General features: G+C 31.9%; 1 protein-coding gene across 9 annotated transcripts in view; it reads right to left on the bottom strand.

Annotated features, from left to right (window-relative positions):
- The window catches only part of LOC145261064 (hydroxysteroid 11-beta-dehydrogenase 1-like protein), a 321,599-nt gene that overhangs the window by 127,461 nt on the left and 179,141 nt on the right, over nt 1-14,997 (bottom strand). The window contains exon 1 of one of the 9 annotated variants that reach the window (XM_080119233.1): nt 14,592-14,862. The exons of the other annotated variants lie outside the window; for them this stretch is intronic. The gene's annotated coding sequence lies outside the window, so the exon portion shown is untranslated. Of the gene's footprint in view, nt 1-14,591; nt 14,863-14,997 lie in introns of those variants that run through there. 9 annotated transcript variants of the gene reach the window in all.

The raw sequence follows: 14,997 nt of genomic DNA on the forward strand, positions 1-14,997 counted from the left end.
AGCTGCTAGAAAGGACTTACCTGCTTTGATAGAGTTTAAGATAGACTTCGTAGCCTCGTGGGGGGATGTCCTTTTCTCTTCCCTGCAACCTCTTTCTCACAGAAGAGATGTTGCGAGTTTGTCTCTGCTTTATCGTTATTTTTATGGCAAGTGCTCGACTGAGCTCCAATCTATGCCCCCCCCTCGCCAAACTTTCACAAGAAACACCCGTCTAGCAGAAAAGACTATCAATAATTCCCCCCACTCTTTATCTGTGCCTAAACCTAAACGTAGATTCCATGAACAAAGCTTCTTTCTTAGAACTGCACGCCTGTGGAATTGTCTTCCGTTTTTCTGCTTTCCAGCTGACTACAATATGGTTCTCTTCAAGTCTAACATAAACAAGTTTTTTGATGAGCCGTTCCATATAAATTAAAAAAATTTACCGAATTTCCATTACTAACGATTACTTTATTGTCCAATTTCTACTGTACGCTCTTTAACCCTTATCCTCGAGTGACCTCTTGGCCTTGATAAGTGGTGATGCCTATGTAAAAAAAAAAAAAAACAACAACAAAAAAAAACTAACGTCTCCAATCCTTTCTCCCCAGTAGAATATGAACTATGCCATCTGCAACTTCAGTTTCTAATAGGTTCCTTCATGGCAAACAGTTATATCCTTCAGAGGTGTATGTCTGCAACTCGGTTAACAGGCATTGATGAGAAGCCATGAGAAATCACCATCAGGACTCGTCGTTCTCTGGTCGTTTCTGCCTACGTGTGCTGCAAGCAAGTGCATGTCAAGCACAAATAAATAGAATGCGAGTGTCAGCATTATTTCTGCAACTTTGTTTTTTTTTTTTGCGACTAAAACCTTCCTCGAATTTGCATTTTCTTTTTTTTTTTTTTTACACAGTGGTCACCACTTATCAAGGCTCGGAAGCCACTCAGGGATAAGGGTTATTGCAAGTACAGTACGTTAGTGTGGAGATTTGATGAAGTGTTTACTTAAGGGGGCGGTTCATTAGGAATTTGTTAACATTGGACTTGAACACACTTTGTTAACGATGCATGTGAATGTTGAGTCTGGCTGCTGTTGGTGTTTTGGTAAAAGCTGGCAATTTTTTAGGTTAATGAATTGCTTTGACAAACGATGAGGACTTATTGCAGACTAGACGATCCTGAGGCACAATCTTTGTGAGCTCTATGCAAGAGTAAAAACACCAACAACATCATAAACAGTATTTTCTATGCATTCATACCAGTTTATGTTGCCTCTCCTGTCATTTGAATCTGATCTCTGTTACGGTACATGAAATTTGAAATAACACTCGTTTCTGATCAATCATTTAGCTTTCGATCCTATCTATTTTCTATATTTTATTCTGTTACGATTTTGAAATGTAATTCGTCTACTTAATTTCATTTTTCCTGTAATTAGTCTACTTAATGTTGTGTTTCTTCTAATTCGTTTCCTTAATGTTATTTTTCCTTTAATTAATCTACTTAGTATTATTTTCCTATCAATTCGTCTACTTAATCTAATTTTTCTTGTAGTTAGTCTACTTAATCTAATTTTTCTTGTAGTTAGTCTACTTAACCTAATTTTTTCTGTAATTCGCCTACTTAATGTTATTTTTCTTGTAATTAGTTTTCTTAATATTATGTTTCTTGTAATTAATCTATTTAATATTATTTTTCTGGTAATTCGTCTACTTAATGTCATTTTTCCTGTAATTAGTCTACTTAATGTCATTTTTCTGGTAATTCGTCTACTTAATGTCATTTTTCTGGTAATTAATATACTTATATTCATTTTGCTTGTAATTAGTCTACTTGATTTTATTTTTCTTGTAGTTAATTAATTTAATTTTTCTTGTAATTCGTCTACTTAATGTCATTTTTCTGGTAATTCGTCTACTTATCTCCATTTTTCCGGTAATTAGTCAACTTAACTTTATTTTTCTTGTAGTTAGTCTACTTAATCTAATTTTCCCGGTAATTCGTCTGCTTAATGTTATTTTTCTTGTAATTAGTTTTCTTAGTATTATGTTTCTTGTAATTAATCTACTTAATATTATTTTTCTGGTAATTCGTCTACTTAATGTTATTTTTCTAAGTAATCTACTCAAATTCATTTTAACAAATTTCAGTGGATCTTCTGAAGAAATTACCAAATATCCATTCTTGTATGTGTTTATAAGAACTCTTTTCAGATTCTTTGCATAAGGATTTGTTACGCTGCATGAGAATAAGCAAACCTGCAGTTGGCAAGAAATTCACTTTGAATCCACGCCTTTGTCTCTTGAAACAACAAAACAGCAGGACATGTGCACAGGATCGAATTACGAAACTCTTGTCACAGAATTTCGTCATTGCTAAAAAATGTCAACGACATTTTGCAAGAGATTTTTCTTAGAGAAGAAACAATAAAAAAGAAAACAGAAATTTTCGCCTGAGAATAAAAAAATGAAAAAAATGAGACAAACTAAAAAAAACAACAACATTATCATGAGAAAATAAAGAGCACATTTTGCAAAACAATGCATCAACAAAACTGCTGGGAACAGAAACAAGTTGTTGGGCTTACTAAGGGGGTTTATATATATATATTTATATACATATATATTGAGATGGAAAGCCTACCATTTTGATAATTACCAAAATGAAACCACAGAACCAATACACCACCAACCTGGAGAAATAAAAGAAACCATCCTCAGACAAGACAATGAAGAAAGAAAAGCAGCGAAATACTACAGACTAAAACATACAAAAACCCTAAGAGAAACATAGACACTGAAAATTTTGAAAATGACTTAATCAACCTGATTAAAAATATTAAATTTAAGAAAAATAAAAAATATATCACTCCAACACTTAAAAAAATAAATAAATTTTCAAAATCTATTTCTATAAGCCACCAAAATAAACTCATAGTACCGGCAGATAAAACTGGAAATTTCTACACAATGGACTATATACAATATAAAAATCTAATATATAAAGAACTTAATAAAAATTATAAAACTACTAATAAATCAGCACTAAATAAAATAAATAATGATGCAAAAAACATTTTAACTAAACTTAAAATAGATAAATACACAGAAATAACGGTACCAGATACCCCGAGATTTACTTTAAAAGACCACAAACACAGCTTCAATATTAACCCTACTATTAGACTCATTTGCCCCTCGAAATCAGATATAGGACTGGTTAGTAAAAACATATTAGATAGAATTATCCCCAAAAATTAAATCCATAATAAAATACCCACTATGGCAATCTTCCAACCAAGTAATCGACTGGTTTTCTAATATTCAAAATAAAAATAATATTAAATTTCTTTCTTTTGACATTGAATCATATTACCAATCTATATCACCTATCCTACTTAATAAATCTCTATTAATGGCACAAAAATTAACTAATATAACTCAAGACGAAATTAAACTAATACTTATAGCTAGACAGTCTTTAATAACATTTGATAATAAATATTGGACCAGGAAAAATACCCCTAACCACTTCAACATTTTAATGGGATCGACGGACTCGACTCAGGTCACTGATCTAGTTGGCCTTTTCCTTTTAAATGAAATACATTGTATACTCCATAAACAATTCAAACTTGAAGGAGGGCTATATAGAGATGATGCACTTTTCATAACGAATTCTACTAATAAAAATTATGAAAAAGCAATTAAAGCTCTACATAAATTATTTAAAAATTATGGACTTAGTATGAAAATCGACCCTAATAAAAAAATTGTTAATTTCTTATACATAACCTTAAATCTTGAAAATTCTACCTTTGAACCATACCATAAACCTAACCAATCACTTCTATATGTCCACAATCAATCAAACCACCCTAAATCAATATTAAAATCAATAGTTCCCAATATCGCTCTAAGAATTTCTAGACTGTCTTCTACTAAATCAATATTTACCAAAAATGAAAAATACTATAATGAAGCCCTTAAAAACTTTGGTTATAATTCACAAATTAAATTCATAAATGAAAATGATAGAAACATAAACTGCATTAAAAATAAACCTATTAAGAGCGTAATAACATATAATATGGCAATGTCTTCCCGTATACGAGTTAAGAAAAATAACCAAGAGACAAAAAAAGATAAAACCAAACTACAAATATTAGATAATAATACAAATAAACAGCAAACTAAAACCCGTAAACGTAAGAATAGACACAAGGAGATCCTATGGTTCAACCCCCCGTATTCCAAAAACCTAGAAACAAACATAGCTAGAGAATTTTTTAAAATATTAGATAAGAACTTTAAAGCCCCCCATAGATATAATAAAATTTTCAATAAGAACACAATTAAAGTCTCTTACTCTACTATGCCTAACCTTCATCAGAAAATAATTAGCTCTAATAATAAGAAAATTAATAAACTACAAAATACAACTATACAAAATACATCGGACTGTAACTGTAGAAGAAAAAATAAATGTCCCCTACAAGGCTCATGTAAAATTAAAAATGTCATCTATAGCTGCACAGTATCAAAAACTCCAAATCTACAAGAACCTATCAACAGCCATAACTCAACTACCAGATTAAATAATAAGACCAACTTAAATCAATCTACCGATCAATTACTAATCAACCCACCACATTATAATCCAACAATAGACCTAACGGAAAATAATCATAATAATCAAGAGGTAATATATATTGGTTCCACATCTGGCCCAATAAAACATAGAATTTCAACGCACAAACATTCTTTTAAAAATAACTCTCTATCAAACCAAACTACTCTATCCAACTATATTTGGCAACTAAAAAATAGTAATATTTCTTTCAACTTAAAATGGCAAATAATTGAGACTTGCAAATCATATAAACCAGGAGATAAATTTTGTGCACTATGTACAAAAGAAACCCTAAAAATTTTAAAATATGAAGATATAAAAAGCACAACCAAACTAGTAAATTCAAGACACGAGCTTCTGACATGTAATCATAAACGTTGGTTTAAATTTAATAAATATAAACCACCTTAAATCATTTAAAATTACTCATTAGTAAAAATAGATTACAATTTTTTTTTTTTTTTTAATAAATTAAGTTAGACCAATTACCTCCCTTAGACCCGTAAATCAAATAATAAATAAAGCCAATAACACATGACAATTATCTCCCCTTAAAAACTTGCAAAATAAATATTCTCTCTATATATATTAACTGTAGCGTCTTTAAATCAAAATACGCTAACGGAAACAATTTACTGCACGAGCGTCGCCCTTTTAAAATTCATCATTCAATAAAATAAAAAGCTATAGCAAACATCTAAATGACTACTTTAAACACAGTTCCTGATTTCAAAAAAAGAAAAACTAAAAGGTAACTATCTCTATATATTTTTAAATCAAATTTATTATGTAAATTCAAAAAAAATATATTTTTTCTACTCATTTCTATCTCTAACCTATATTAATTTTCTTATAAATTTTAAATCCAAACCTTTTATTTCAATTTTTCAGATTCATCTGCTTTACTTTTAATGCTAGGTTTATTTTTGGTGTCTTTTAAATTCAATAAAAATCCTCCTAAATTTGCTGATGAGGAGACCGTGCTTACCAAAAAAAACTATATATAATTGTTCTACATAACTTCATGTATACCACAAATAAAAAGCACGGATTTCCGAAACGATCGTACAGATAATTGACTTTGTTGTTGTTCCTTCTTATGAAACTGATTTTTAATTAAATTAAAATTTGATTTTTAAATTTAAAAAATTTTTTTTTAATTTTTAAATTATAAATCACATTACTTAATATTGAATTAGCTCTAGGACATTTAACTATCGAGCTTATTATATATCTAAATTACAACGAGCATTTCCTGTATTTTAATTAAACTAGTAATTTCACTATTACATTAAAATACACTTAGCTCTTTAGACTATTATTCTAATCTCCTTTAAATTATATATATATATATATATATATATATATATATATATATATATATATAACTACTTCATTTACTCACATAAAATTAATATACGAAAGTATAGATTCATTGATTGAGATTGTCGGACTGACTTCCTCATCTTGGTTGTTATTGTCACAACGTTTCGGCCGTTTTGCCCTCCGGCCTTCGTCAGGTGAACGGTTTGTTAGGAGTCTCGAACCCAACCCTTTATTATTATTATGGGGGTACCGTGTTCGGACACCAGCTAGGCTTTGGGACATAGTTGTTGATTCTCTCTTTTTCAATATTACTTTTTCACTGCCTTCGTTCAGGATTGAACTCAGCACTAATAAACAGAGAGACCCACTGGAAAGTGAGAAAATTTAAAGAAACAGCTCACATGTTCGGACATAACAACCTACTGAGCAAACCAAGAATAGAGCTGAATGCAATTTGGACACCTCTGATAGAGAGAGATAACCTTGAATAACAACATAGGTTTAACATTAACAAAAACCAACTAAGAATTGTGACATATGGCCGAGTGGTCCTAGACGTTGTATCAAAAGTTTACAGTTACCCAAAGGTGCTGAGTTCAATCCTGAACGAAGGCAGTGAAAAAGTAACATTGAAAAACAGAGAATCAGCAACTATGTCCCAAAGCCTAGCTGGTGTCCGAACACGGTACCCCCGTAATAATAATAAAGGGTTGGGTTCGAGACTCCTAACAAACTGTTCACCTGACGAAGGCCGGAGGGCAAACCGGCCGAAACGTTGTGACAATAACAACCAAGATGAGGAAGTCAGTCCGACAATCTCAATCAATGAAAACAACTCATCTCAAAAATACAGACAATTACTAAGTATAGATTCATGCGTAAACTTTAAGTATTTACTTTAAAAGTGCTCAATACGTAGGTAGAGCTAGTTAGTAATTTATAAAATATATATGGCGATTAAGCTACACTGAATATTCGGCGTTTCATCTACTACACCCACAGAATTCGCGCATAAGCCTGACGAATCCTATAGTGGATGAAATGCAGAATATTCAGTGTAGCTTAATCGCCATATATATTTTATAAATTACTATATATATATATTAAAGTTTTTTAATTTTTTTTCACAATATTATTTTGTATTCCTGCACGTCACCAATTGAAAACGAATAAAGAAAAGTTATAAGCTTTTATACTTTTCGTATTCTTTTTTATTCATATATATGTGTTTATATTTTTATCGATGGCTCTGTTTGGTTTCGAAAGACAAAGGATACCCCTGAACGGTGAGCTGCACATGTAATTATGAGGCAAGGGTTGTGCAATTTCTTACCACATCTGCCCTGACTCAGCACTACTTTAGTCCAGTTGCAAGGAAAAGTCAAGGGCGATTAGGAACAATTCCGAGATAAGCGGAATATCCGCCATACTTACTACAAAAATACTAGTTTTATTTTGGTGCCTCCTACTATTTTTTGCTGATGAGGAGATTATGTTCCAACACAAAACCTTTGCCAATAATTATTGTCAATTTTGATTAAAATAAACATCGTTTCTGAAACGATTGTAAACTCAAGTTGATTTTGTTTGTTTTTTCTTTTGAAACTGATTTATAATTTACAATTATTAATCTTTTTACTCAATATTAATATAGCTCTAGAATATACCTATTGAGCTTATATATCTACAGTACCATGGGCACTGTTCTTTCAAAGTATTAATACATTTATTATGCATTAAAATAAACTCTACTCTTTAGACTTTAGGTCTAATTCCATCTGTAAATATAAAAGATATATATATATATATATATATATATATATATATATATATATATATATATATATATATATATATATATATATATATATATTATATATGCATATATATATGTATATATATATGTATATATATATATGTATATATGTGCATATATATATGCATATCTATCTCTTTCTGTCTGTCTGTCTGTCTGTCTGTCTGTCTCTCTCTCTCTCTCTCTCTCTCTCTCTCTCTCTCTATATATATATATATATATATATATATATATATATATATATATATATATAATCTGAGGTTATTGTTTTCCAGAGGTTAAGGAACCAATGAAGTTTAACGATGTTAATACAAGAGTGCTTAATACTGGGCATAAAATTGCAGCTTGCATAAAGACTCTTTCAAATTTTCTTTGTAAATTTTTTTTTTGAGCATTCATACACACACACACGCGCGGCGATCGTGTGTGTGTGTGTATGTATGTTTGTGTGTGTCTGTATGTGCATGACTATATACATATATATATATATATATATATATATATATATATTAACGAATTAAAAAAAAAAAGAAAATGCAAAATTGATTTTAATAAACATTTCTATTTATTCTTTAAAACTTACGAAAGGTAAAATATTCTTCTTTAAGAAATACAGTTTTTTTTCCTTTTTTTTACGTGGGGGTCACCACTTATCAAGGCGCAGGAGCCACTCGGGGATAAGGGTTATTGTGTGTATAGTCATCAATGGAATAGTATCGTAGTAATAGTTAGTATTGGGGATTTGATAAGGTGTCATTACTTAAGGGGGCGGTTCATCAGGAATTTGTTTGTGTTGGACTTGAAGACATCCAAGTTGAATTCGGGGGGGGGGGATGAAACAGGCAAGCAGCAGAGGGTTCCACAGGCGTGCACTTCTAAGAAAGAAGCTTTGTTCATGGAATCTACGTTTTGATTTAGGCACGGATAAAAAGTGGGAAAAATTATTGATAGTGGTTTCAGGTAGAAGAGTGTTTTTCGTGATTTTATTTTCGCTGTTTTTTTGCTTCTTTTAATTCATGATGGAGGAGGAAACACCTGGCATGTTTTCAGAGGTTGAAAATTGAAACTGAATGAGATCTAAATGTTCGATAACAGTATAAATGATAGTCGAACGCATGGGCCAATAATGATGCATAATTCGTTGTTTGAAAAGCATCCGGTATGAAGAATGTAAGATTTAATGGTTGAAAAATCCAGACGAGCGAAAAATTGATTTTTATGTGGATTTGCCATAATTATTGACCCATGGGTCCTACCAACATTCAAACTGTTATCGGACAGCTTTTTCTTTTCTTTTTTTCATAATGGAGGAGGTAACACCTGGCACGTCCCCAGAGATTGGAAACTGAGGCTTAATTAGATTTAAATGTCCGATAAACAAATGCATAATCGAACGCATGGGCCAACAATGATAGGAAATCCGCCGTTTGAAAGACATTTGATATGAAGAATTTAAGATTTAACGGTTGAAAAATTCAGACAAGTGCAAAATTGATTTTTGTGGGTTTCCTATAATTATCGGACATTTAAATCTTATTCAGCCTTAATTTCCAACCTTTGAGGACGTGCCAGGTGTTACCTCCTCCACTATAACACGAAATAAGAAAAAAAAAAAGTGTCTACATTTCCTGATTAAGAACATTTTTACTATTTGAAAATGTAAAAAAAAAAATCAATTTAATTTTAATGAATAAAATTATTACTAAAATCAAATTTTGGTCTTTTAAACTGTTAAATTTTAAATTCTTCATATCGAGTGTTATATACAGTGATGATCATATTTATTGGCACGGTAAAATAAAAGTTAAATTTTGTTTAATAAATTCTAAAAAAGGGATTAAATTAAAGAAAATAACAAAGTATATTATGTATTTTTAACTGGCCTTTCCGATGCAGCAATCGGATTTTAGAAAAAATAAATAACAAAGGAACAACAAACATAATTGCAAAAAACCCTTGTTCAAAATTATTGGCACGGCTTTGTTTTTCTTTTAGTATCAGTATAATATCAATCAATTTCCGGTTTACGTGCTTTCTGAACTTTTTTATAGCCATATCATGCTTGTTTAACGCTAATTCAGTGAATAATTTTTTTCAGATAATTTTTAGATAGCGATTTATTTAAACTATTATAAGTGACTAAATTATAATTTTCAATCGCCATGGTTAAAACTAAGGAACACAGCGAAGACGTCAGGAAGCTTGTTGTAGCATGCCATACCAATGGGGAGGGCTATGATAAGATTTCAAAGAAGCTAAACCTTCCCAAATCCACTGTTAGAGCCATAATAAACAAGTTCAAATCGCAAGGCCACGTTATGAGTTTAGAGGGTAGAGGGAGAAAAAGGATTCTTTCCCCAAGAGATGAACGGAAAATTGTTCGACAAGTAAAACAAAACCCAAGGATCTCTGTTGGGGAGATTGTTGATGAACAGAGCACCTCTGGAGTGAATGTATCTCGACATACAGTTGGTAGAGTTTTGAAGAGAGCTGGTTTAAAAGCATGTCGTCCGAGAAAGACTCCCTTATTGAAGCCTATGCACCTGAAAGCAAGGCTAGCCTTTGCCAAAAGTCATATTGATAAAGATGTTGCATTCTGGAAACGTGTTCTATGGACTGACGAAACGAAAATAGAGTTATTTGGCCATAATAAAGTGTCTTATATTTACAGAAAATCTGGCGAAGCTTTCCTGCCTAAGAACACCATACCCACAGTGAAGCACGGTGGAGGCAGTTTGATGTTTTGGGGATCCTTTGCTGCCTCTGGACCAGGGCGACTTGTTAAGGTCACAGGTAGCATAAAAAAAGGAAGATTATGTTAAAATATTGAATGAAAACCTGAAAGACTCTGCTAAAGAGCTCTCACTTGGTCGTCATTGGTGGTTCATGCAAGATAATGACCCAAAGCATTCGGCTAAACTGACTAAGAAATGGCTTGAGGACAATCATATTAATGTTTTGGAGTGGCCATCACAAAGCCCAGACCTTAATCCAATTGAAAATTTATGGAGAACATTAAAATTGAGGGTAATGCAAAGGAAGCCTAAGAATCTTATTCAATTGGAGGATTATTGTCAGGAAGAGTGGGCTAAAATTACTACTGAAGAGTGCAACAACTTGGTTGTAAACTATGAAAAGCGACTGAGGAAGGTAATCAAGGCCAAAGGCTATACAATTGATTATTAAATAAATCGTGCCAATAATTTTGAACAAGGGTTTTTTGCAATTATGTTTGTTGTTCCTTTGTTATTTATTTTTTTCTAAAATCCGATTGCTGCATCGGAAAGGCCAGTTAAAAATACATAATATACTTTGTTATTTTCTTTAATTTAATCCCTTTTTTAGAATTTATTAGACAAAATTTAACTTTTATTTTACCGTGCCAATAAATATGATCATCACTGTATATATATATATATATATATATATATATATATATATATATATGTGAACACGTCCATAAACGTGAGTGCGCGTATCCTGTGAAGAAGCATGTGTCGTAATGCGTGAGTGTATATACATGTATGTTCACGTATACGAGTATGTTCGTGGGGTGGCGTGGAGGGACTTGGTTTTTAATAGAGGCCACACAAGTTGCTGACCATTCCAAGTCGAAAATGCTGGAAGGGTCATATTCAGATAGATCTTTACCTCAATGGCTATACCCGTGCCCCTTCCCCCCGCTGCTAACTCTGCCCGCTCACTCATGTTTTCTATCATTCACACTGAGGAAGATCGAAGGATAGGTAAAAAATGATGTGCTTTTAGAGGAAACATTCTTACTTTTTTTTCAAAAGACTTTTTGTATTCCTACACGTCAACACACAGGAAATAAATACAGAAAAGATATAAACATTCATATATTTTTCGTATTGATTTTTTATTCATATATATATATATATATATATATATATATATATATATATATATATATATATATATAGATATAGATATCAATATATATATACATATATATACATATATATATACATATAAATATATACATATAAATATATATATACATAAATATCAATATATATATGCATATATATACATATATATACATATATATACATATAAATATATATATATATATATATATATATATATATATATATATATATATATATATATATATATATATATATATATATTAATGTTGGGATAATTAATCGGAACCGGAATCAGAATTTTTGGAGGTATTGGAATTGGTATCTGAATCGAAAAATTTGGTGCCTATTTTCCGATGCCAAAAACGATTCCTTTAGTTAGATTTTTTGATATGATTTGTCTCATACAAAATTTTCCACTGCTGATAGTTATGATTGAATAATAAATATTTTTTGATTTAAACTTCCAGTTAAAGATATATATATATATATATATATATATATATATATATATATATATATATATATATATATATACAGATTAGTTGGGCCCAGTAATCGGAATCGGGAATAGAAAAATCGGACATTTGGAGGAATCACAATCAATAATCATATTTTTTTATTTCGTTTTGTTGCAAACAAAATCTTCTATTGCTGGTATTAATAAAATAATAAATATTTATTTATTTTTAACTTCAAGTAAAACTCAAATCCATGGATCACCTCCTCCAAACTGCGTTTTTACGTTTGAAAAAATATATGCACACTTGAGATGTGTTTTTACGGTAATTGGGAAGAAAATAACCATTTTATAAATATATATTTAGAGATTTATAAAGAATCAGAACCGATATTTTTTTTTTACACAGTGATCACCCTTTATCAAGGCCCGGAAGGCATTCGGGGATAACGGTTATTGTGTGTACAGTACGTTAATGTTGAGATTTGATACAGTGTCTACTTAAGGGGGCGGTTCATCAGGAATTTGTTTATGATGGACTTGAAGATATCCAAGTTGTAGTCAGGTGGGAAACAGGCAGACGGAACAGAGTTCCACAGGCGTGCACTTCTAAGAAAGAAGCTTTGTTCATGGAATCTACGTTTTGGTTTTGACACAGATAAAGAGTGGGGAAAATTTCAGCTAGACGGGTGTTTTTTGTGTAAGATAGGCGAGTGGAGACCAGGGATTGGAGCTCAGACGAGCACCTGCCATGGAAGTAACGATAAAACAAAGACAGGCTCACAACGTCTCTCCTGTGGGAGAGAGGTTGCAGGGAAGAGAAAAGGGCACCCCCCACTAAGCCACGAAGCCTATTTTGTACTCTTTCAAGGCAGGATAGAGTGTTTTTAGCAGCTCCTGCCCAGATGTGGCAACAGTACTTAATCCTTGGACGTACTTGACTTTTATATAAGTAGAGAATTGCATCAGTAGTGAGATATCTTCTGGAGCTATAGAAGGATCCCACCATTTTTCCAGCGACCTTGGCAATAGACTTGATGTATGTGTTCCATTTCAGGTCAGGAGTAAAGGTCAAGCCCAGAAGCTTATCAAAGATCTAGTTGAGAGCCATCCATTTCAATTGATGCCAGATGGGGATCAGACCGTTGACGATGTAAAGATGGGAGCTTGGTTTTAGATGCATTAAAAGTGACCAGCCACCTCTTCACCCACTGTACCACGCGCTCAAGATCAGAGGAGAGAGAATCAGAGAGAACTTTGTCATTTACGGCCTTTGATGTGTTGCCATAGATGATCGTGTCATTAGCATAGATATTTTATCAGAATGGAAAAAATATTGGAATCATCCCATAAATAACATACACACATATAGACACCCGCACACACATACACATATATCGGGAGAGAGAGAGAGAGAGAGAGAGAGAGAGAGAGAGAGAGAGGGGAAGAGAGAGAAGGGGAATAAAAACGGTTGTAGATAATGTTGATGGCGTGAAATGTGTTGTTTTTCTTCAGCATAAAAAGAACATTACAAGGTGAACAATGTCTACACCAGTTTTTATTTCCTCTCTCCCTCTCTCTCTTTCTCTCTTTCTCTGTATACATGCTTCCCAACTCTCTCTAAATATAACTCTTTCTCTATGTATCTATCTCGCTCGCTTTTCACATTTCTTTTTATGCTGATGAAAAAAAAAACATTTCACGGCGAACAATATCTACACCAGTTTTTATTTCCCTCCCCTCTCTCTCTCTCTCTCTCTCTCTCTCTCTCTCTCTCTCTCTCTCTCTCTCTCTGTATACATGCTTCCCAACTCTCTCTCTCTCTCTATCTATCTATCTATCTATCTATATATATATATATATATATATATATATATATATATATATATTTTGTGTACAGAAAGTTGTTAGTTGAGACAGGTCATTGGTACCGTCGGTTTCAAGCCCGATAATAAGGCCCGTTTAAGGTATCCTTATCAAGCTCTCTTCAGCCAATATTCGAAGAGAGCTTGATAAGGATACCTTAAACGGGCCTTATTATCGGGCTTGAAACCGACGGTACCAATGACCTGTCTCAACTAACAACTTTCTGTACACAAAATATAAGTACGCTCTTAAAATTTGGATTTTCCTTTTAATTGAGCACTCTGCTGGAATTCTTTTTTCCAAAAAAACTAACCATAACTATATATATATATATATATATATATATATATATATATATATATATATGTGTGTGTGTGTGTGTGTGTGTGTGTGTGTGTGTGTGTGTGTGTGTGTGTGCTGTGGAGAAAAATTATATTTATTTCCTTAATCCATGGATTTTCAATAATGGCTCATATCATCAGAGGAAATGAAATGCAATTAGCAAAATGTTCAGCTATGAATAAACAAATATTTTGCTTTGCAGCACATATATTGAAAATGTTGTTTAAAAGTAATTTAAATAGTGCTTACAAGTCATAGTAAAAATACAAAATACAACCTGGGCAGTCCAATATCAGAATGAGCTCAATCGTTTCCGGGATATTACTGCCAGGTTGGACGAGTAGCGATCTGAAGGGGAAAATCAGAGATGAAAATAAAAATAAACCCTCAATGTTAAACTTGTCTCCCTTAGACACCCAAAAAAGAAATTACCTCCCTTGAATTTCATAAGTAGAAACAAAAATTACATCGCTTCTAAGAAAGGATATTTGCGTGCTGAAAATCAAAATACTTGTTCATTCATAGCTGATCATTTTGCTAATTGCATTTCATGTCCTCTGATGATATGAGCCATTATTGAAAATCCATGGATTAAGGAAATAAATATAATCTTTCTCCATATATTCCTTGTTTCAAACAATAAATTCTTCACTTAAATATATTTGTATATATTTTAATCTACA

The sequence above is a fragment of the Euprymna scolopes genome, chromosome 37, assembly GCF_053919585.1.
Source record: "Euprymna scolopes isolate OS-2025 chromosome 37, ASM5391958v1, whole genome shotgun sequence".
Classification (NCBI taxonomy): Eukaryota; Metazoa; Mollusca; class Cephalopoda; order Sepiida; family Sepiolidae; genus Euprymna; species Euprymna scolopes.